Source organism: Sminthopsis crassicaudata, chromosome 1 (genome assembly GCF_048593235.1).
Source record: "Sminthopsis crassicaudata isolate SCR6 chromosome 1, ASM4859323v1, whole genome shotgun sequence".
Lineage (NCBI taxonomy): Eukaryota > Metazoa > Chordata > Mammalia > Dasyuromorphia > Dasyuridae > Sminthopsis > Sminthopsis crassicaudata.
The window spans coordinates 335,568,207-335,593,531 of NC_133617.1; the positions used below are offsets into that span (position 1 = coordinate 335,568,207).

Sequence of the window (25,325 nt, forward strand, 5' to 3'; positions counted from 1 at the left end):
TATCTTTATATCAAATGAGTATTATATTTTAATTTATTATATCATGAACAGTTATCATCAATTTCAGCTCTGTTATTTTAGAGATCAACAAACTTCACTTTCCCCAGTACTGATTGATTCAGTAGCAGTACTGGAATTAGATCTCAGGCTTTATGACTCTTATTCTTAATTAAGATTTAAGTGAAATGTAATCATAATATAAGTAGGGTTAGCTTAGATGTTTTCAGTCATTTTCTCTAAATGTAAAATTTGGATTAATTAATTGAAATAGCCAAATAATATTTAATTGCAAGACATGAATTTCTGGAACCAAATATACAAAACATCATCTCAAATATGTCACAATAAAGGCTAATGAGTTACTGCTGGGATATAAAAATAATTCTTTAGCAGCGTTAGTAAAATATGTTCTTTAATTATGCTTCCATTAATGTTTCCATTTACAATTATTAAGTTCAGATATCTTGAATATGAAGGTTAGCTCTTTGACTATAGTCTGCCTAATGACATACTAAGCAAGATATAGTGTCTAATTCAATATAATGTAGTGAGTATTAATTAAGCATCTATTATTTATGTACAAGTTCCTCTGTTAGAAGCTAGGGATTCAAAGACAAAATGAAAAATAGTCCCTGCCCTCAAGCAGCAAATATTCTACTGAGGGATATAACTTATATCACATTATGATGTACATCTTAATCCAAGGAGAAAGAAAGAGGGAAGTCAGAATTAAAGTAATAATTTGAACCTTGAACGAAGCCAAGTGTTCTAGGAAGTGTTATGTCAAAATTAAAATGTTACATTTGGAAACATTTCTGCTATTAGATATTGGTCAAAATAATATAACATTTTTATTAATGGTGGTATGTTTGAAAATAATTGTCTTTCTAATTTTAGTGATGGAATACAGGTTAAAAATAGCATTTTAGAGAAAAAAGTTCTTACAAGTCTATAATAAGTAGTTATAAAATTTCAAAGCAACAGATATCCAAAGGTTTCCTTTCTCCTTTGGAAAGAACTGAGACTACATTTTGATGTTGAAGGAAACAATTCACTCCTTCTTTTTCTGTTCTTCTTAAATATAATATAAATTTGAAATAGCCCTTTCTTGGACGTTAGTCCTGCAGGACATGATTCTGCAAATAAAAAATTATCTTTAGTAGCAGTCAGCTTTACAGTGACATTACTTACTCTCTATGAATAAGGCCAGGCCATTCTCTATATCTGGCAGAATGAAGTAATGAACCTTGACATTATCTAGATTGTTAATGGCTTCTTTATTATTTTCTCTTAATCCCCTCACACCTTGTTTTTCAAAGACTGGATTTATATTTTAGGTTGTTCTCATTTTATTGTTTTATACTTTGAAACCTTGGGGTGAGATTTGCTTTTCTGTTCTGTGCCTTTTTATATGTGACAGAAATGTAATTCAAGGACCACAAGAGCACAAATGGGGGCCTAGGAAAAAAAACAAAAAATATGAAAAATTTGTCATCCTAACATTCTCCTAAATTTGTCTAAAACATTTAGTAATTTATTCATTAAAACATTTAGTAATTTATTCATTTGTATCCATGGATCTTTTTTTGGTCCTTCTGTCTGGATTTTACACATTCTGTGAAGCCTGTGGGACTGATACATCAATCTTTATGAATTGGATTTTTTGGGCTCTTCAGAACCTATAATTCTCTGGCATGCTTAGTTTCATTTACTTCCCTGCTGCTCCCTAAAAGTCCTGAAAAGTGTTTTCCCATGAATGGTTGGAAATCATGGCATGGTTTCATGAGGTTTCTTTTTTCTTTTTTCATAAAACCAGCATCTGAAGCATCATCTTATTTTAAAATTCTAGGGTTGAGGAGTTGGAGGGAAAGAAAGAGAAGAGAAGAGAAGAGAAGAGAGAGAGAGAGAGAGAGAGAGAGAGAGAGAGAGAGAGAGAGAGAGAGAGGGAGAGAGAGGGAGAGAGGGAGGGAGGGAGGGAGGGAGGGAGGGAGAGAGGGAGAGAGAGGGAGAGAGGGAGAGAGGGAGAGAAGGAGGGAGGGAGAGAGGGAGAGAGGGAGAGAGGGAGGGAGGGAGGGAGGGAGGGAGAGAGAGACACAGACAGACAGGGAGGGGGGAGGGAGAGGGGGAGAGAGAATATGCAATAAATGCTATTTATAATAGAAATCTCTTTATGACAAAAACAGTTTCCAGGACTTGCATTAAATAATATTTATAGTGATCATAGCTGTCACCTTAGTTTAGACTCTCATCATCTGTTGCCTAGATAATTATTACAACTACTTGGTCTTCCTGCCTCAAGTCTCCCTATTCCATTCTTTCCTAGACTGCTCCAAAATGATTTTCCTTAAGTGTATGTTTTACATACTCAGTCAATTCCAATGACTACCTATTACCTCTAGGGTAAGATATAATATTCTCTTTTTAACTGTTAAAGCCCTTTGAAACTACCCTTAACCTGTCTTTCTAATCTCTTTAGATGTGACTCAGTGTCACTCTTGTGTGCTCTAGGATCTAGATCTAGGATCTCCATTCCCCACACACCCACATCTCACAATGCCTTAAAATTGACCATTCCCTATGCCTGTAACGTGAGGAGAAAGTGCTGGTGAACTGAATATATTCAAATGTACAAAATCCAGAAAGAAATGGATAAGAAAGAGGGAGAAAGGAGGTGATAATGCTGATGCATGTGTAATTTAAAAAGCAAAATTAAACAATTTAAGACATTATGACCAGGGTATTGGCATATTAAAAAAATACCTTGTAAATTCCTTATATATTGGAATCTTTACCTCAATTTGCCATTATAGTTGTAGAACTATGGACAAATCCACTCTGAGAAAAAGAGAAAGGATCAGCATGAAATATTCTACCCCTTGATGTAGTTTACTAATAAAAGAAAATTAGTTACTGGAATCTTAGGTGAGCTCAATGCATCATATTTGAAAGTGGAAGTAAAAGCAGGGATCATCTTATTATTTCCTATTCTAATCAAACATTTTATGCCCAATTTGCATACAAACCCTAAATTGAAAAGTGTTTTTTTCCAAATTGACAAACAATTTTTCTGCATTGATGATAACAAAGTGTGTTATGTAAGTACATTAATGTTTACAGCATTATATAGGTAGAATTTATACATATCTTTTCCTGGATTTATCATGTGGTTGGACAGGAATGGTCCATTAAGTACCAGTGGCCAAATTTTATTAGTAATTATATCTTTCTAAATATCAGCTGCCTGTTCCACAGAGAGATCATATAAATTATACTTATTTTGTTGTATTCAGGATACACTGAATTTTTCCTCTCAGTCTTGAGGGCCACTTGTGCCGCACCAGCTGAAAGGCAATAATCGCAGTTTTGTAGTGTACAAGTCTCCTGATTAATTGAAGAATGTACATGGTTTATTCATACTCACAAAAGCAGGGTTACTGCCAAAAAAGGATCTAATTGGTTAAATAAATAACCCTAAGATTTTATTGCTTAAAGCCTTTCCTTTACTGAATTATTAATGCTTTGTCACCCTCCAAATCAGCAGCAGTTAATGACTGATTTGCCTGAGGCTGTTACAATTCTCCAATCAGTTGTAAATTGCCACTATGACTTATTTTTCTAACTTATAGTTTATATTATTAGCCTTGTTTTCGAAGCAGCATTGAGAGCAGTTAAAATTTTTTTTTTTTTGTTAACTATGTCTTTTTCTTTTTATTCTTTTTCTTTTCTTTTTATTCTCCTAGAGAGGGTAATTTTCCTCCATCATAAATAGATTTAAAAAAAAACGTGAGTAGCCCAGAGAGCTACCTGGGAGTAAAGAAGATTAAAATGTAAAGTAGCATAAAGAATTATTTTTCCAATCATGTGTTGAAATATAACTTTTTCTTGCATAGAACACTTACTCTGTAGTATACTATTAACTTGGCTCTTGGCTTAAAGTGACTTCTTAAAAAACTGATTACATTGAAGATTTAGTTTCTCCATTTATAAAATTAAGACAATAGTTTGCTTTTCTGTATAACTGAGATTTGGTCATAATTAATACCTTAAAAAAGATACATTTCTCTCTGAATGAGAACTATTATTTTCCCACAAATGAAAAATATAAACAAATATATTTTTAACAATAAGGGAGAATTATCCAATTTTGAAAGTTAGAACAAGAATTATGAGATTCTACATAAATGTTTTTCTTGTTTTCTGCAATACTTTTATGTTGCCTTGGACAAACATTGTTGGTTTTTACATAGAAAAATAAGAGTAACAAGATGGTTAGTACTTATATTTGGTATTTATTTAACCTCTAGAAAAATTTTTATGGATGAATAATTTATTGTTTGGCCATCTCAGTTGTGACTGACTCTTTATGATCCTGTTTGGGAGTTTCTTGAAAAAGATACTGATGTAGTTTGCCATTTTCTTCTTCAGTTCATTTTACAAATGAGATGCTGAGGCAGAATTAAATGACTTACTCAGAATCACACAGCTTTAAATGCCTGAGACCATATTTGAACTCATCAAAATGAGTCTTTTCTGATATCTGCTCCAGTTTTCCTGCCCCAATAACAGAATATTAGCTATCATTTCTATAGCACTTTCCTTATTATACTCTTGGGAGTTAGGGAGTTAGGTAAATAAATATCATCACGCTTGTTTTGTAGATGAGGAAACTGAGGCTGTCAGAAGTTAACTTGTGTTCCACAGTCCTACACACACAGTCAAATATTTAAAGCAAGTTCTGAAAATTGGTTTTTATAGTTGTATTTTTAATATTTTTCTTTTCATTAATTATTCTTGTTATTGTTATTTAATTAGTTTTGTCCAACTCTCCACAACCATATTTGAGGTTTTCTTGCTTAAGATACTGAGATAGTTTGTATTTCTTTTTCCAGATTTTTTACAGATAAGGAAACTTAAGCAAACAAGGTTAAGCAACTTGTCCAGGGTCACACAACTAGTAAGTATCTGAGGCTGGATTTTAATTAAGGTTTTCTTGAATCAAAGCCTGGTGCTTTATCCCCCATGCAATCATCAGTTTAAGTTTTCTTTCCAATAAGGCAGATTGTAGTTTACACTTTTCCATACCTTATGACTCTCATCCATGCTCTCTTCTATATTTGCCACAGGGGATCCATCAAACTTTCTGGAAAGCTTTCTTTCTTCTACTCAACATTGTAAAGGGACTTATGGAACACTATGAGTACCTGAAATATCTTGCTGTGGCTGCATGGCCAGTACATGTTTTCTCTTTATCATATGATTCCTTGATGATATTTATTATTCTTATTCCTCTTTGAAGTCCCTTATTGATTGTAGCTTGCTTGCAGATGTTACAACATGCTCACATACATGCATATCTCTTTATTGACCTCAGCCTGATAATTTTTAAGTTCTTCCGAAGCAGTGATGTGTCATATCTCACTATTATATAGCAACTCAAGTAAAATGTCAGTGTTGAAAAGATGGCTCTTTGCTTTCATGAGAAACTGAAGGTCAGTAAACAAAACAAAACAAAAGAAAGCTTTACAATTTCCCCAATGCAGTCTAAACTTAATCTCTTCCTTTTCAAGTCCAGGCCCACCTAATTGTTCATCTTTGTTATCTATCCCAAATATACATATGGTCCAGGGATTTCTATAGGTTACTATGGAAATGCATATCAAAGTCTGGTTAATAGACATTTTTTTTTTTTTGTCCACATGAATTTCAGTGTGAATGGACAAGCTGAAATTCTTCAAGTGATTACTTATCTCTTCCAGGATTCTCTATAGTATCCTGAAGTTTGATGTTATCAGCAAAATGTCATGCTCTAGGAATTTGGAGGATTTCATCATCCTAGATCTAGACTGTACACTATCTCTTTTCTCACATTGATGAACATTTTTGTATTGAGCATACATCTCTTTGTTCTGTGTCATACTTGATACTTGTTATCAAGGGGTTATTGAAAAATTTATTTCTATATTATATTTTCCAAGGAATCCTGAATGATCATGCTTGGGTGGTACCTTGCTGTCCAGTAAAAACATATGTGAAGTGATATTTTGTCGTGTTGAATAAACTATTTTTTTTGCAATTAACAAATAATAAATTCAAAAGGAACTTAAATTTTTTGTATCTTTTAATTATCTTAGAGATTGCAAAGATGTGATCCATTGTTGAATGTAATTCTTAAAAAACTAATTGTTCCTTAATAATATCCTTAACAAGTATGCTCTTACTTCATATTATAGATGACTCCAGAAAGATTTTATACATGTAGTAGAGTAGGCATACCTACTGATAGTTATTGATTTTCTTGCAATTACCTTTTTTGGTATTAATAATATCTAAGATCTCACTCCCTACTGCCTCTCTCCTTCCCTAGATTTTTTTCCTTCAGATACCTTGCACATTGGTTTGTCCCTTTAATGTGGATTTTCTCTTCTCTATGTGTATATTTACTTATGTGATGTCAAGTTTGCTGTTTCTCTTTGCTTTGAGATGCGACTGCTCATAATTACCCATCATTAAGTTTTATAATTTTTAAATATGAATTTCTATTATAACCTGATATTACTTTTGGAAGCCATTTGGCTTGTTTCTTGACCATTTAAATTAAATGTCTGCTAATTAAGGAACGTTTAGGGTTCTTTTGATTTCCTTATGGCAAATAATTTACATTAAACTCAATGAAATTAATATTGGTGATGTTGATATAATTTATTTTGTCCATTTTTCATTTTTTACTTTAATAACTTGTTTACATAATTGAATTATTTTAATTGTATACTGAATCTTTTTCTCCATAAAGCCTACTCTGATACCTCTATATGGAATGTAGTTGATCAAGGTTCTCAAAATCTATGTCAGTGAAGTACAAGCTCTGGCAATTCTACCATACTAGTAAAGCTTCAAATATGGCATTGGTAAATGATGGAATTTATCTTGTGGTAACCTACTTCATGAATTACAGAGAAGTGCATCACCAACATTTTAATACAAAGAAAAAAATGGCCCTAAGTATCATGTGATAATTTTCTGTTCTTAACATATCAATAGTGATTTTAAAAAGGGGGGGTGGGGAAGGAGGGAGGATAGAAGTTGGGAAGGATTTTACAGCTTTCAGGTCACAAACAAATTTCAGTTTGTTGTTCACTCAAATGGAATTGTTAATATGGAGTCCTAGTTCAGGGACCAAAGAATGGACATAATGTTGGAAGAGCAAAATCATATCAGTCTTTATGTTCTTGTGATAAATAAATCAGAAGAAAGCAGAAAGTTGCAGGCATATGGAAAGATGATGTGCAGGTAAGCACTCTGAGAAAAGACAAGCAAAGTAGGATGAAAGGGCTAGTAGAGCAACTAGGGTATAAGAAGTCAATCTTGTTGAACCACTGCATGGAGATTTTTACCTTATCTCCTGTCCTGGTAGACTGGAATCTTTTTCTAAGGAAAACGATGAGGGAGAAAGCACTTTTAGAGTTTATGGGGACCAGCAGACTTGTTTTATGGTATACCCAGAGATGGTAGAAATAATATTTTTGAGAGATTTATCATCATATAGTATAGTACTAATAGCATTTGGAAAAATGAAAATAATTATAGCTTACATCTCTAACAATTGGTTAGATAAATTTTAGGAATAAATGGATTGAATCATCCAAAACATATCAATACAGAAACTAATGCTTTTTGGAGAAATGCAAAAGTAGAAAAGGAAAGGAGAAGATGGTGAGAAATGAATGATTTAGGAAAAAAATGAAAGACTTACAGATAACAGAGAAACCTCATACTTCTTTATTTTAAATAACTTCTTTGAAAAAAAGAATTGGTAGACATTAGATGTGATAATGCCATAAGGAATAAAATAAATTATATTTTATAGACAAGAAATATTTAATATTTATATTATTGATAATATTTAATGTTGATATTATCCCTGAATTAACTGTGGTACACTAAGACTGATTCATTAAATCTAAGATATAAAAAGCATGAAGAAAGAATAGCAATGAGAAAAAATATATACCATATAGTTAAAACAATTTAACTCTGAATTCTACTAATAAGATAGACTAAATTGCTTTGACTTTTAAAGACCATTATGACATTACTTGAAATAATACCACGTAAGTACTGAAAAGCAATATTCTGCAATGAAAAGAGTACAAAACTGAGTGAAGACAGTCACCTGCCTCATCTCTAATGAGGAATATCAAATTTCTAAAATCAAATTTTTAAGTTTATTATGTTTGGGTTCCTCATACCAAATAGGTACTTAGTAAATGTTTATTGACTGATCTTATCATTGTAAGATGATAAATGGGAGAAAAAAAAAGTTTTTTTTTAGGAGAAAGTCATTACACAATGTATGTACAAATTAATACCACAGAAGGATGAGTGAATGAACATTCATATCTAAAAAGTAAACAAATTTCTTCATAATATGGTTAATTCTTTTTGTTTTCTTTTCTACACATGAGTCTTTGAAAAGGTATATTTTTTGAGAGTTGTCAATTTACTCCCTTCTTCCTACAGAACAATTTTCCTTCATGAGAAAATATTTTTTGAAGACATTTAAAAGAAGATTCTGTGTCTTTCATGTGTACTTATCACATTAAGTGCCGAAATTTGCCTGGTTTCCTGATCTAACTTCCTTTAACAGTAAGTAGATGTACACATTTCTCTTTTTTTATCCTCTTTCTTTAATTCTCTTTTCATTAGTTCCATCTCATATTCTGAGTTCAATTCTTGTCCTTAGTAAGACCCTCTATATTAATAATTCTCTAGCTACACATCAGGGCAATATTTCTAATTATCTTGTACTATCTTATGACACTAGTTAGGGTTGACTGAACTGATGATATTTATAGGTTTATTTTTTTTTTGAATTTTTTTTTTTATTGGGACGATATTGTCTTGTGATTGCCGGTTATATTTTAGAGCATGAGGTTTTGTTTTTTTCTGGACTGGACTTCAGGATTCTGGGTGCTTGATTCTCTACAACTTGGTATTTAATCCTTGCTGCTGCTTTTCTTAAGTTGGATCATCTGCCCTTTTGGTTACTTGCCAACTCCTTACTTAGGTAGATTTTTACCATATTCTTTCTTATTTAGATATCCTAACCGTTACTCTATAATTCACTACTGTGTGTGAAGTCTCTGTCCCAAGTTTCCTTCTTGGCATACTCCTTACCTCCTTGTTTCTTCAATCCTTGTCTGCATCAAAATTCTGGATCCTGATTTCTACTTCAGCTTTTTGTGTGTGTGTATGTGTGTGTGTGTGTGTGTGTGTGTGTGTGTGTGTGTGTGTGTGTGTGTGTGTGTGTGTGTATTTCATTTATTCTTTCCTTAGGTTGATTTCCTAACTTTTCTGGACCTCAGACTTATATTCTCATGGCCTACTCTTAGAGTAATCAACCAAGACTTTTGTCTCTATGCCCAAATGTCTGGTCTCTCACCTCATGGGTCCTCTTGACCTCTTGGACCTGTTTTACATGGTCTGTGCCCTCACAATGTTTCACAAGTCCCCTTCTGACATTGGAAATATAGGCTATCCTTTGAAATCAGGATTTGGAATTTCAAATATTTACATATATTTATATATGCTAAAAAGCATATTGGGTTTGTAGTAAGAAGATCTGGGTGAGTCCTGGAGCTTTTTACTCATTTAACATCATTTTTTTGAATTTCAGTTGTTTTTATTTCTAAATTAATTATGTTGGATTAGATGATATGCAAATTCCTGTCCTTCACTTCCACTACACTTTAAAATCTTATGGTTCTGGGTTGATATCTTTGGAGATATAGTGGCCCTGGCTGCAGGACTACCTTCTTCTGAAAATATATTTAAGGAAAGTTATAGAAACCATAAGATATTAAAGAGATATGGATAAAATAGTAGTTCCTAATTTAGTATTTCTCCATATTGTACTCAGAATTAGAAGGTCACCAAAAAAGAACTTTTGAATTAAAAAAGACAATTGTCCAAAATATTCTCTGCTTAGAACAAAAACTAGTAATTCTATATTGGAAAGGATTTTTTGTAATTATTGATTATAGACCCTAATTTGTGATGGCCCCATAAATATGATGATTAAATACAGATAATATACTACTAATAAATACATATAAATGATAATTAAATAAATAAATATATATATATATATATAATTATAGTTAGGATATCAATACTATTTTGATAATTTTAAAGTACAGTACTATACCCTTCCCTTCCCCCACTCACCCTTTTTCTTTCTCCCTCCCTTTCTCCAAGCACATGATCCTTTTGTTTCAGATAATTGTTTCAGACAATATTACAGTACTTATTGGCAACAAGGTGGTTTGAAAGTCTAACCACAATGACTAACATAAATCTCATGTTGAAACGCAACCCAGAAAATAATAATTTTCTCGGAGAAAAGAACAAGAGAATAAGCAGGATAACATAATAGGTTTATTTTACTTATCATCAAGCAGATGATATACTTTGAACCACTTCAATTTTTTTTAAACTTATTTCAGGATAAGTAGGATCATATATTATGTATCAGTACAGCTTTATTCAATAGCAGAATTATTTCTAGCAAATATACAGCCCTTTCTTTGTTCTAGTTTAATTCCAAATCAGGCATATGCTAGATAAACTGCATCCTTTTCCTTGGTCTCTTTTCCCTTTTCCTGCTGTTTCTGAGAGACAGCCTATGGGAAAGAAGAAAAAAAGAAGCCTAATAACTTGCAATAGTTTGGAGAAGGAAAGAAACTTCTAAAATCACAACCTGTCCTTTTACCTCCTATTCTACTTTTGTTTACCAAATGACATTTAATTAAAGGTTGCTGAAGATTGTTTTTGAGGATTGTAAATAAAACATAGGAAAAACACAGTAATTATTTAGCTACTATACCTCCATTTTCTATAGACAAGACAGGAATTTTTTGTTTCTTACTTTATTCACACCCAATTAAATTAATTTCCAGAGTTACATAACCTTATCAAGGGGTGCTGCTCTAAAAACCATTCCAAAGCTATATGTAATGACTTTTTTTATTTTGAGGTTTATCACAAAAAGGATTTGAAAAAAGCACCTGGAGAGGGAACAGAGGGGAAATTTAGCCTGGATCTTTGTTATTTTCCCTGTAATACCATTGAAAAACACAAAGCATTATTGAAATTCGCCAATTTACTATATCCAAAAGACCCCAAAAAAGTTCTTTTTAGTGGCTATGTCTTTATGTCATGTTAATTTATATTTTCAAATTATATAAGGATATGAATTATAGATCTGAATAGTAGATTAGTCTTTTGACTATAATCATTTACTAAGAGTAGACAGATTGTTACACATGTCTAATATGTCTTCTTTTATAATCTCCTTTCAGGAGAAAAGAGAGAACAAGATAGCATTAATTAAAAGAATTTTATTTGATTATTACATATACATTCTGGATATATAATGCACATTAAAAGGATACATATTTACATATAATATGCCTAATGAGTAAGCAAATTGTTAATAGTGACATACATTCAATGTCACAGACATTCATTAACATACCTTAGCTCATTTTGCTCTTTAGGAAAAAAAAAAAAGATATAGCAAAAGTCAAATTTGTATAGTTTAAATAAAAGCTAAATTGTATAGGAAGTTGTCTTTTGAATTATTCCCAGAATATAAATACTAGTATTTTATCTTATGACTTGTAAAGTAGTATTTTGAAACACTTCAATGGTTTTAAATCAGCAATCATGAAGTATTCATAGGATCATAGACCAAGAACTGGAAGGGACTTTAGGATCCCATCAAAAGGCTACTCAGATTACATAGGTAGAAAATGAAGGTTAGAGGTGTTAACTGATTTTCCAAAGGCAAAATAGTAATAAATATCAGAGGTGGTATTGAATGGGTTTTCTGCTTGCAGCAAGTGTACACACCATCTCTATAGCATTGAACTTGTTTCACTTTTACTTAATTGATGATCTTTTCCCTGGTTATATAGTAGACTCATGGAAGGAAAGGGCTCTGGGTCAGACCGGAGTAGATTCGTCACATTGAAGTTGTATTTATTTTGAAGAATGGTATATTCTCATAGCATTCAATATAAGTATGAAGGAATATTCCAAAATCAGATACAAATGACTTTGGGAGTTCTAATGTTTTGCTGTGCCTCTGGAGCACACAGTCCTAATTGCACATTTGTAGGTTAATGATTGAGACCCAATGTCTAGAGTGTCAGGAAGTCTTATTGTCATGAGTTTAAATCTGGTCTCAGACATTTAGTAGTTGCCTGTGCAAGTCATCTAACATCTGTCTCAGTTTTATCATATGTAAAATGAGAATAATAGAATCTACCTCTCAAGGTTTTCTACTATTAGAAAAAATGATATGAAAGCATGAGAATTGCAAGTAGTTTACTTGGGCTACACTGTAAAGAAGATCATACTGAAATAAGGCTAGATGTTTAGGCTACTACCTTGTTGGAGAGACCCAGGGATGGCTCAATAAGGAATATGCATTTTGTTTAGGGTAGACAAATTCAATGAAGTCTATTGAGCAGAAGAGTGACAATGTCACTCTTGCTTTAATTTAAAAAAAATTTAAAAAATAGATGAGGACCACAAGAAGCAGGTAATGCAGTTAGGAAAAGCTTTCAGGAAGCTATTACACTAGTTCCAGTTGGACATATATTAAGCCCTTGTATTATGATAACAAGTAGAACAGAAAAAAGAGAAGGAATTAAAAGGTTTTAGAAAAGGTAAACTCAATTGGATTTGGCAACTCATGGGAGAGGAAGAGAGGAAGAAGAGCCAGAGATATGAAAAAAAAAAGTTTCACATGTGAATAGTAGTATTATTAATAGACACTACTATTAACAGACATAAAAACATATGAAGGAGCAGGTTTTGGGGGGAAATAATAAATTTAGTTCTGAACATGTTGAATTTGAGGGGCTTGGTGACAGGAATAGGTCACTGATGTGTAAAAGTGGCATGGAGTAAAAGTGGCATGGAGTATTAAGTAGGAGAAGTCAGCTTCTGGATCTTAGGTTATCCTAGGCCCCTCAAGGCACCAGAGATAAGTGAAAATTGGCCCTGAGCAGAAGTTAAGAATATTTATCAAAAAATAATATACATAAAAAAGAAGTTTTAGACAGATGTGGATATATATATATATATACAGAGAGAGAGAGAGAGAGAGTATTATGGTTTCATGAAAAAAACCATTGGTAGTTCTGGGCATGCTGCCTACTAATTTCACCTCTTCAATTTGTAAAACAGTCATTGGACTAAAGTTCTTCTACCACCATGTTCTAAGGTTATAAAATAGATATGTCAGATTTCTTTTCTAATATAAAATTAATCATATTATTTCATTATTAAGGAAGTCTTATCCTGTGCTCCAGAAATATACCTAATTTTTTGGTTGAACTCTTTGGGATCTATTTAGATTTTAATCATTTATTTTATAGTTTATAATTAATTATCCAGGTTGAGTAACTGGGTTAAAACTCTTATAATTCAGAAAGCTAAAAAAAAATTAGTAGTCATTCACATTTAAATAGTACTTAAAGCTTTCCAGAATACTTTTTCTTTTCTACCTCCCTGGGATACAAGTACTGAATATATGTTTCCCTTTTTATAATTCAGCAAGCTGAGTTTCACAGAAGTCCAGTAGCCTGCCAATAATGTAGTCACACAGTTTGTTAGTAGCAGAGTCATCATTTAAATGTAGGTTTTTCCTACTGCAAATTTACTGCACTTTTCTTTACATGACATGTTCTATACAGTATAAAAATCTAGGGTTTGGTTTTTTTTGTTTTTTTTTTTTTTGCCCCAAGGATTCTGTTCTTGTAAAACCTAACTGTGTCAGCAAAGTGAATGAGCTGGTAGTCTGCTTGTCTGAGTCTCCAGCTGATAACTTAGAAAGCTATAACTAGCACTGAGTCCTTCTATGGCCTGGGGTAAAGCATTTTACCTCCATGTCCATAAAAAGGGAATAATAATACTCATTTGCTTGCTTACCTACCTCACTGGGCTGTTGTAAGGATTAATTAGACTTTGTTAGTAAAAGCGCTTTGAAGATTTAATGTGCTGAATGGTGTTATTACTAATAAACCTGTTAAACCTTCATCTGCTGTGTTTCCTTATTTGTAGCACTTAGTAATATTGCAGATGTAACTGTACCTCATAGCTTAAGGCAGACAGTCAGGTAACACGATGGGATGTGCTTGTGCCTGTCCCACCTCCTACTCTGACTCCTATCTTTGGGCACAGAGCTGATGCTGCCTGCCCTGGCTTGATTCTATGAAAGTAGATGGGCTTATTTACTAGCTTCTTTCAAAGTGGGATAAAATCAGCCACATCCAATATCTTATTATTCCTGCTAAAGAAGCAAGAAATGTTCCCATCTATGCTAGCTTTTCTAGTGGGATTCCTGGATGCCTACTGGGTGCTGAGACCAAGTAGTAAGTCTCTAGAAGACCCTCAGTTGCTGGGATCACTCACAGACAATCATAAGAGCTTATTTATTAAGAACTTCCTATGTTCAGGCTCTGTGCTAAGTGCTATTTGTAGATACTAAGAAAGACAAAACTAATGCCTGTCCTTAAGTAGCTCATAATCTAACAATTCTGATAACATGTAAAATAGATACATATGAGATATGTGTAGATAGAAGGTAACCTTAAAGGAGATTAGTAGCTTGGGGGTTTAGTTAACTTTTTAGAATCAAATATATGTATGTATTGAGGGAAGCATTTGGAAATGAAAGTAACGTAATATGTATGTAATGACAACCTCATGGATTTGGTTATTCAAACCCTTCATAAACCATAATCTGAGAAATTATTTCTTCCTTTTAACTATGCCTAGTTTTCCTAATAAATTTATTGCCTTAAAATTAAAACAAACAAACAAATAAACCGAGTCTAACAATGTCTCATTTGCTATTCTAATGTGATTTTTGGATATCTTGTTCTGAATGTTATATGGGTTAGTATCCATCTTTAATATCGCATAACATTTGCCTCAAAGCAAAGCCCTCTTTTTGACTTTTTCTCATTCTGTGATGTTGGGTAAGTGATTTCAACCACTCAGTACCCTAGGCAACTATCTAAGACTGATTTGGAGAAGATGTGCCTTCTTATATTTTATTGGCATTTCCTGACTTTGGAGTTTCCCATGTCAATGCAATCACAAGATAGTCTCTATCCCTAACTAGAAAGAGCTAAGTAAGGAAATAAACAGAATTAAATACTTAGTGTGTAATAATTTGTTCATGTTTTCTTTTTCTTCTGTCTCCTATACACACACACACACACACACACACACACACACACACACACACACAGTTTTTTCTTGTTCTTTTGCATTTTGGTAGTGATGTCCAGAGTTGGACATGACTAGAATGACTAAACAACAATAATTATAAACACTTAAAATGTTCTTGTATTGTAGCACACAAAGAAAAAGGGGAAGAATATTTTAGAGAAAGCTTGAGAATACAATTATATTATATTTCTTTTTTTCTTTATTAAAGAGAACTAGTTAGGAACAGTTAGCTTTAGGGATAAGGTTGGGGTTTGATTAAATTACATCTGCTATTCTGAATCATCATCATTGGTGGTCTCAACATGTATTATTCAGTATATTAAGTACATTATGACATCTCTCTCTATAATTTAGCTTTATTAGCAGTTTCTACTATTACTCCAAATTGGAAGCAAACATATTGCTTTGGGGCAAAGTAAAGATGTGTTGGCAGGAGTGATCATAGTGACTTACATAGTACCTGCTGAACCTATAATTTCTTATAACAAATAATAGTATACATTTTAGCCCTGTAGTTCTTTTGGTTTGAAGTTCTTCAACTTGCCTTTAGTCAAATATTCAACTTAGTTTACCTACAGGTCTCTGGATTCATTCATCATATGAAAGTTATATCTATGTGGCTTAAACTGATTTCAGAAAAAGCCAGCTTATCTAGTAAAAAAAATCAATAAATATGAATGTACTAATTTTTTTTTAAATGGAAAGCACTCCCTTTATTAGAGGAAAATCCCTTTGGTTTTAGATGACAACAGCCTGATATGTTTAAGTAATATAGCACCTTAACTTTTATGGGGTGTCCTTTCTTCATATGCTGTAAAGAACTTTTTTTTTTTTTTCAAATTCAGCTCATTCTAAATATTTTCCCTAGTGAGCTAGCTCATCGTTTTCCAGACTGTGTTCTTTGGAACTCTGGTGTTTGATATAATAAAAATATGAATTCTGTGAGAAAATTCAGCAATGGTGATGTCTTCCTTTGTAAAAAAATAAATAAATAAATAAATGTTTTCAAAGTACTTATTTGTATAGTACTTTTTTGTATTAAAATGACTACAGTGTTCTGTTTTGCTCTGAAATCTACTCAGAACTTCTTTCCTATTACAAAAGTACGCCACTCTTCCAAGTACTGTGCTATCCCCTCCCCCAAAATAATGCATTTTGATATGGTTAATAATATATTTTAAACCCCAAGTGGCTTCATGGACAAATTAGTATGGGAAAAAGTCAATTCACTAACATAGTTTCTCTCTCTTTCTTCCCTCCATCTCTCTACTCCTTGATTCTTCCTCCCTTCCTCCCTCCAGTCCTTCCTCCCTCTTTCTCTTTTTCCCTCCCTACCTCTGTCCAGCCATCCTTTTCTCCCTACCTCTCTCTTTCCTTTCTTATTTCCTTCCTCCCTTCTTATCTCCATCTTTCCCCCTTTCCTTCCTTCCTTCCATCCCTTTCTGCTTTCTCTCCTTCCCCTTTCCTCTTTTTCTCCCTATATTCTGTACTGTCTTTTCTTTTACTTTAAAGAGGAAAATGGCAAATCAAACACTCTAGTATCTTTGCCAAGAAAAACTCAAATGAAGTCACAAAGAATCAGACACAACTTAAAAACAACTCATCAACAGCTAATCTTTTTGTCTTTTAAAAGATATTTTCCTTTTGTTTCTTTTTTTTTTAGGGAGAAATATTAATGTTATCCTAGACAGAGCATTGTTTTCATTTCCTGCACAAGTGGAACCTCAGTTAGTTTATCTAAATAGAGATGATAAACACTTACCCCATATGCAACAAAGTTGCTATTTGGAAACTCAGTTTGTATCTTGATGTCTAAGAAGGAGGCCTAAGTGAAACACAGAGATGGAATGAGAAGCTTTCATTTCAGTAGGGCAGTATATTCTCAGAAGTTTGATGCTTTATCAGATTTATCAGCTGGAAAAAGATAAAGCAGATGGAAATGACATGTTATCACAGATGTCCCTGTTTTCTACCCTTCTTTTTTGACAGCATATAGTTAAAATTCTATGAAAATGTTTAGCTTTGTTGCATTTCTATTTTTCATTGATATGTAATGGCTATTCAATATTCATTACTCAGCACTTTTAATACAAATTATTTTTCCTAAAATTTGTATTTGGAAGGGAATGGCTTCATCTAATCAGAAAAACAAATAAACAAACAAACTAGTTGTTAACTAATAAGAAGCACATCCTTTAATTAAACTATAATTAAACATGGCTGTAATCAAACACTGAGGATGGACAAAAGAATATTTAGATTAAAAAGGAACATCAGAGAAATTATTGTGGATTCCAACATAATTTTATTAAATGATAAAGAAATTAGACTTTGTGGTAATAAAGAAGTCAAAACATTTATAAAATTCTATGCTTATATTTTTATTTTTCTAACATTGATCATCAATAGTCATATGTAAGACAATTATAAATTTTAAAATGATTAAGAAAAAAGATTGATTTCTCATATCCAATAAACGTTTCAAGTTTTTCTACATTTTGCTAGTGGATGGCTAGGTAATAGTGCAGCCCTTGTAAGAATAAGAACCTTTTGATTCTTGTTTGAGTACTAGGGAAGTTCATTCCTTTCCAAGGAAAGACTGTGGAGAGCCAGGATTTTCCATTAGAAAATGATAATGCTGTTTGTAGTACATATACAGAATTAGAGATTGATGCTTCTGGCATGGAATTCTCCTTAGTCTGAAGTTCAGGCAGCATTGGATTGTTAAATCCTGAAAGGTGCTCATATAATGCAGCACTGGCTGGTATTCCATATTCTTGCACTAAAGAATGATCTTTGAGTTCTAAGTTACAATCATAGTGTTGGAGAGATTGGAGTCTGATAGATTGACACTCGAGCAATTATCTAGGTAGTGTCAATAGAGGTTTTAATGAAGTCATATTAATTAAGCTAGAGTCTGGCCATTATATTTCCTTTCTCCTAAATTATTATGACAATCTCCTCTGAGTTGAGAACATGCTTGAGAAACAAAAAACTGCTTTGTATGTGGGCCCTAAAGAAAAATAATCCAAAAGTAGTCAGTTCTATATAATTACTCCTTAATATACTTTAGTTGATATCACAAATGTTTTTAAAAATGTCTATCATGAGATTTGTTTCCTGGTTTATTCAAACAAGCTCAGTGTTCCAACCAGGAAGGGAGATTAATTTAAAAGCTGTGTGTAATTCAATTCCCATTCCAAAGGGGGAGCTATATATGAGAGAAACCCATGACTAGGGAAATTTACATATATTTCAATTATATAAATGAAATCAGGGAAGTTTGTAATAAGTTGTAGTAGATGTGCAGAACCCTCTTGGGATCAGTTAAAATACCGTCCAATATAACTGCTTCACTAAAACAAAATTTAAAAACATTGAGAAGCATAGACCAACTAAACTGACATTTTGTGTGTGGGGGGGTGTTTTATAGAAAGGCTTTAGAGAAATGTGTAATGAATAGACTTTTAATTACTTTAATAAAAAATCATTAAAAAGTCTGGGAGTCATAAATAAAATTTGAATTTTTGAAAACTATTTAACATTATAATAGTTTATAATTTTTTATCAATGAGGGTAGTAACTGACTTTCTTTTTTGTCTTTTTGTATGCATGAAATAGGAATGAATTCTATAAGATATGGAATTCTTTAATTTATAGGAGCTAAATAATGTAAACTGTCAGAGTACTGGGCTCCACTAGAAACTGATAAACATGTCAAGATAAGAAAAACATTCCTTTTCATAAAAATTAAAATGAAGATGTGATTGAGAATGTTGTGCTTTAAGTAAACAGCAAGATTCTCTTAATCAACTGCCATGCTGTATTTTATTACATATATTTTTAGAAACTCTTTAAAAGCTGACAGATTGAAATCATGTGTTTAAACATGTCAGATATGTTTAACTCATAAATATGACTTATTTTACTTGAATTTTATAGTTTCATATTTAGGAATATTTAATTTAAGAAAATCTCGCTATAATTGGGTGTATGAAGTTAAATGGCTTTGAAATAATTTTAGATAGTGCTAATGTAGTCCTTTAAAATTCCACTGTCCAAGAATGAGAAAAGAATAGTTGACTTAGAAATTTTTGAAATATTTTGAAAACTATTCAAAGAAATACTTAGAAATAATCTATTTAACTTTCAAGTGTTATAGAGTAGTTTTCCATTTGATTCAATAAACACTTATAAAAGCAACTATTAGCAAGTCACTGTGTTAGAAAATAGGGTTACAATAAAAAATGAAAGCTAGTTTCTCCAGTAGAGAAGACTGCATTCTATTGGCTTTTAAAATAGATAATCTTACAGTGACAAAGCATATTGTAAAATAGGCCTTTTCAAGTTAATTTTTTTTTTTTTTTGGTGTCAGTCATGTGTTTATTGAATTTTGTGGTAACTGCTAGGGCATTTGTTTAATCTTAGTTCTTATGAGCGTAAGTTACTTTATATGATTTTTTTTTTTGATAGTGAACCTTGATGTTCAGACTAATTTTGGCTTCATGTATACATTTGGTAAAAGAATAATTGATAAAAGAGAATTGGAATTGGATAACAATGGTCTAATATTTTGTGAATGATATAATCTCAGGGAAAACAAACAAGTTATCTTTGAATTTGGGTACAAGAAACTATCTTAAAACTTGCCATCTAAATTATATTCATATGTGAAAGGTAGCATGATGGTAGATTGAGAACCAGGAGGGAAGTATAACTTCAAGTCCTGTCTCTTTACTGGAGAATACATGAAGTTATTTGTCTTTCCAGTATTCCAAGCAATTCCCTAAGACTATAAATGGCATTGAGAATTCCTCTTAAAAATAAAATCACAGATTTAAACAAAAATAAACAAAAAAAAGATCTATTTTTCAGGCATGTGTACACACACACACACACACATACTATCACTGTCTGTCTCTTCTTGCTGTGTCTCTCTATCTCTATTTTTCTCTGTGTGTCTCTCTGTCTTTCTGTCTCTCTGTCTCTGTCTCTGTATCTTTCTGTTTGTCTGTCTGTCTCTCTCTGTTTCTCACTCTCTCACACACCCCCACAATACTTTATTTTTTTTTTATTTTTTTTTTTTTAATTTTATTTTATAATTATAACATTTTTTGACAGTACATATGCATGGGTAATTTTTTACAACATTATCCCTTGTACTTACTTCTATTCAGATTTTTTCCCTTCCTCCCCCAACCCCCTCCCCCAGATGGCAAGCAGTCTTATATATGTTAAATATATTACAGTATAATTTAGATACAATATATGTGTGTAGAACCGAATTTTTTGTTGCACAGGAAGAATTGGATTCAGAAGGTAAAAATAACAGTTTACATTCATTTCCCAGTCCTTTTCTGGATGTAGCTGGTTCTGTCCATCATTAATCAATTGGAATTGGATTAGCTCTTCTCTATGTTGAAGAAATCCACTTCCATCAGCATACATCCTCGTACAGTATCATTGTTGAAGTGTATAATGATCTTCTGGTTCTGCTCGTTTCACTCAGCATCAGTTGATGTAAGTCTCTCCAAGCCTCTCTGTATTTCTCCTGTTGGTCATTTCTTATAGAACAGTAATATTCCATAACATTCATATACCATAGTTTACCCAACCATTCTCCAATTGATGGACATCCATTCATCTTCCAGCTTCTAGCCACTATGAAAAGGGCTGCCACAAACATTTTGGCACATACAGGACCCTTTCCCTTCTCTAGTAGTTCCTTGGGGTATAAGCCCAGTAGTAGTATGGCTGGGTCAAAGGGTATGCACATTTTGATAACTTTTTGGGCATAATTCCAGATTGCTCTCCAGAATGGTTGGATTCTTTCACAACTCCACCAACAATGCATCAGTGTCCCAGTTTTCCCACAACCCCTCCAACATTCATCGTTATTTGTTCCTGTCATCTTAGCCAATCTGACAGGTGTGTAATGATACCTCAGAGTTGTCTTAATTTGCATTTCTCTGATCAATAGTGATTTGGAACACTCTTTCATATGAGTGGAAATAGTTTTAATTTCATCATCTGAAAATTGTCTGTTCATATCCTTTGACCATTTATCAATTGGAGAATGGCTTGATTTCTTATAAATTAAAGTCAATTCTCTGTATATTTTGGAGATGAGGCCTTTATCAGAACCTTTAACTGTAAAAATTTTTTCCCAATTTGTTACTTCCCTTCTAATCTTGTTTGCATTAGTTTTGTTTGTGCAGAAACTTTTTAATTTGGTGTAATCAAAATGTTCTATTTTGTGATCAATAATGGTCTCTAGTTCTCCCTTGGACACAAACTCCTTCCTCCTCCACAAGTCTGAGAGGTAAACCATCCCATGTTCCTCCAATTTATTTATGATTTCGTTCTTTATGCCTAAATCTTGGACCCATTTTGATCTAATCTTAGTATGTGGTGTTAAATGTGGGTCCATGCCTAGTTTCTGCCATACTAATTTCCAGTTTTCCCAGCAGTTTTTGTCAAATAATGAATTCTTATCCCAAAATTTGGGATCTTTGGGTTTGTCAAAGATTAGATTGCTATTTTTATTCACTATCTTGTCCTGTGAACCTAACCTATGCCACTGATCAACTAGTCTATTTCTTAGCCAATACCAAATGGTTTTGGTGACTGTTGCTTTATAATATAGCTTTAAATCAGGTACACTTAGACCACCTTCCTCTGACTTTTTTTTCATTAGTTCCCTTGCAATTCTCGACGTTTTATTCTTCCATATGAATTTTGTTGTTATTTTTTCTAGGTCATTAAAATAGTTTCTTGGGAGTCTGATTGGTATAGCACTAAATAAATAGATTAGTTTGGGGAGTATTGTCATCTTTATTATATTCGCTCGGCCTATCCAAGAACATTGAATGTCTTTCCAATTATTTAAATCTGACTTTATTTTTGTGGCAAGTGTTTTGTAATTTTGCTCATATAATTCCTGACTCTCCTTTGGTAGATATATTCCCAAATATTTGATACTATCGACCGTTATTTTGAATGGAATTTCTCTTTGTATCTCTTGCTGTTGGATTGTGTTGGTAATGTATAAAAATCCTGAGGATTTATGTGGATTTATTTTGTATCCTGCGACTTTGCTAAAATTCTGAATTATTTCTAATAGCTTTTTAGCAGAGTCTTTGGGGTTCTCTAAGTATACCATCATGTCATCTGCGAAAAGTGACAATTTGATTTCTTCATTTCCTACTCTAATTCCTTGGATCTCTTTCTCGGCTCTTATTGCCAAGGCTAGAGTTTCTAGTACTATATTGAATAGTAATGGTGATAGTGGGCAACCTTGTTTCACTCCTGATCTTACAGGGAAAGGTTCTAGTTTATCACCATTACATATGATGTTTACTGAAGGTTTTAAATATATGCTCCTTATTATTTTAAGGAATAGTCCATTTATTCCTATACTCTCAAGCGTTTTTAGTAGGAATGGATGTTGGGTTTTATCAAATGCCTTTTCTGCATCTATTGAGATGATCATATGGTTTTTATTAATTTGATTATTAATATGGTCAATTATACTAATAGTTTTCCTAATATTAAACCAGCCCTGCATTCCTGGTATAAATCCCACTTGGTCATAGTGTATTATCCTGGGGATGATTTTCTGAAGTCTATTTGCTAATATCTTATTTAAGATTTTAGCATCAATATTCATTAAGGAAATTGGTCTATAGTTTTCTTTCTCTGTTTTCGATCTACCTGGTTTAGGTATCAGTACCATGTCTGTGTCATAGAAGGAATTTGGTAGGACTCCTTCAGTCCCTATTTTTTCAAATAGTTTACATAGCATTGGAGTTAGTTGTTCTTTAAATGTTTGGTAGAATTCACCTGTAAATCCATCTGGTCCTGGGGACTTTTTCTTAGGAAGTTGGTTAATAGCTTGGTCTATTTCTTTTTCTGAGATGGGACTATTTAGACTACTTACTTCTTCCTCTGTTAATCTGGGCAAGCTATATTTTTGAAGGTATTCTTCCATTTCGTTTAAGTTATCGAATTTATCGGCATAAAGTTGAGCAAAGTAGCTCCTAACTATTGTTCTAATTTCCTCTTCATTAGTGGTGAGTTCACCCTTTTCATTTTCAAGACTATCAATTTGCTTTTTCTCTTTCCTTTTTTTAATCAGGTTTACTAAGGGTTTGTCTATTTTGTTGGTTTTTTCATAAAACCAACTCTTAGTTTTATTAATTAATTCAATAGTTTTTTTACTTTCAATTTTATTAATCTCACCTTTTATTTTTTGAATTTCAAGTTTTGTGTTTGTCTGGGGGTTTTTAATTTGTTCCTTTTCTAGCAATTTTAGTTGTAAACCCAATTCGTTGGCCCTCTCTTTCTCTACTTTATGCAAGTAGGCCTGTAGAGATATAAAACTTCCCCTAATTACTGCTTTGGCTGTATCCCACACATTTTGGTATGATGTCTCATTATTGTCATTTTCTTGGGTGAAGTTATTAATTATGTCTATGATTTGCTGTTTTACCCAATCATTCTTTAGTATAAGATTATTTAGTTTCCAATTATTTTTTGGTCTATTTTCCCCTGGCTTTTTATTAAATGTTATTTTGATTGCATTATGGTCTGAAAAGGATGCATTTACTATTTCTGCCTTACTGCATTTGATTTTGAGGTTTTTATGCCCTAGTATATGATCAATTTTTGTATAGGTTCCATGAACTGCTGAGAAGAAAGTATATTCCTTTCTGTCTCCATTTAGCTTTCGCCAAAGATCTATCATATCAAACTTTTCTAGTATTCTATTTACCTCTTTGACTTCTTTCTTATTTATTTTGTGGTTTGATTTATCTAATTCTGAGAGTGCAAGGTTGAGATCTCCCGCTATTATAGTTTTGCTATCTATTTCCTCTTGCAGCTCTCTTAATTTCTCTTTTAAGAATTTAGATGCTGCACCACTTGGTGCATACATGTTTAATATTGATACTGCTTCACTATTGATGCTTCCCTTTAGCAGGATATAATGCCCTTCCTTATCTCTTTTAATTAGATCAATTTTTGTTTTTGCTTGATCTGAGATGAGGATGGCTACTCCTGCTTTTTTGGTTTTACCTGAAGCATAATAGATTCTGCTCCACCCTTTTACTTTTAGTTTGAATGTCTCATCCTGTTTCAGGTGTGTTTCCTGTAAACAACATATAGTAGGATTCTGACTTTTAATCCAGTCTGCTAACTGCTTCCTCTTTATGAGGCAGTTTGCCCCATTCACATTTATGGTTAGAAGGACTAATTCTATATTGCTTGCCATCCTATTAACCCCTGCTTATGCTTTTCCCCTTTCCTTCCCTTTTACCCTCCTATCCAGTATTCAACTGGTAAACACCACTTGCTTTTCACAGCCCTCCCTTTTTAGGATCCCTCACCAACCTTAAAGATCCTCCCCTTATTTTATCCCTTTTCCTCGAAATTACTGTATTCCCTTCCCCTTAGCTTACTCCTTCCCTTTCACTTTTCAATGAAATGGAAGAAGTTTCACCATAAATCGAATATGTCTATTGATACACGCTATGTTCATCTCCCTCCTTTCTTTCTCTCAGATATAATAGGTTACCTTTGCCTCTTCATGAGATGTAGTACCACCACTTTATACTTTATGATATAATCTCCTTTCCATCTCTAGTTTCTAAGACAAATTGTACATATGTTCTTTACATATTTTTTTGACAGAAGTATAGTTCTCAAGATTTCTTTTTACCTTTTTTAGAAGTCTCTTGAGTTCTGTATTTGAAGATCAAACCTTTTATGTAGGTCTGGTTTTTTCATCAAAAATAGATGGAATTCATTTATTTCGTTAAATGTCCATCTTCTTCCCTGGAAAACGATGCTCATTCTTGCTGGGTAAGTTATTCTTGGCTGCATACCAAGTTCCTTAGCCTTTCGGAATATCATGTTCCAGGCCCTGCGTTCTTTTAATGTGGACGCTGCTAGATCCTGTGTTATCCTTATTGTGGATCCTCCATATCTGAATTGTTTTTTTTCTAGCAGCTTCCAATATC

The 25,325-nt window shown here is 32.7% G+C and overlaps 1 protein-coding gene and 1 long non-coding RNA gene across 4 annotated transcripts in view; one reads left to right on the plus strand and one right to left on the minus strand.

Moving 5' to 3' along the window:
• Positions 1-25,325, plus strand: part of SEMA5A (semaphorin 5A) — a 623,550-nt gene that overhangs the window by 71,963 nt on the left and 526,262 nt on the right. Inside the window, exons 1-2 of one of the 3 annotated variants that reach the window (XM_074279133.1) lie at positions 2,128-4,954; positions 8,518-8,643. The exons of 1 other annotated variant lie outside the window; for it this stretch is intronic. The gene's annotated coding sequence lies outside the window, so the exon portion shown is untranslated. Of the gene's footprint in view, positions 1-2,127; positions 4,955-8,517; positions 8,644-25,325 lie in introns of those variants that run through there. One more of the 3 variants, XM_074279132.1, reaches the window with a different exon arrangement.
• Positions 1-25,325, minus strand: part of LOC141549530 (uncharacterized) — a 165,439-nt gene that overhangs the window by 25,615 nt on the left and 114,499 nt on the right. The window contains exon 3 of the long non-coding RNA XR_012484375.1: positions 17,069-17,220. This is a non-coding gene — a long non-coding RNA (uncharacterized LOC141549530). The remainder of the gene's footprint in view (positions 1-17,068; positions 17,221-25,325) is intronic.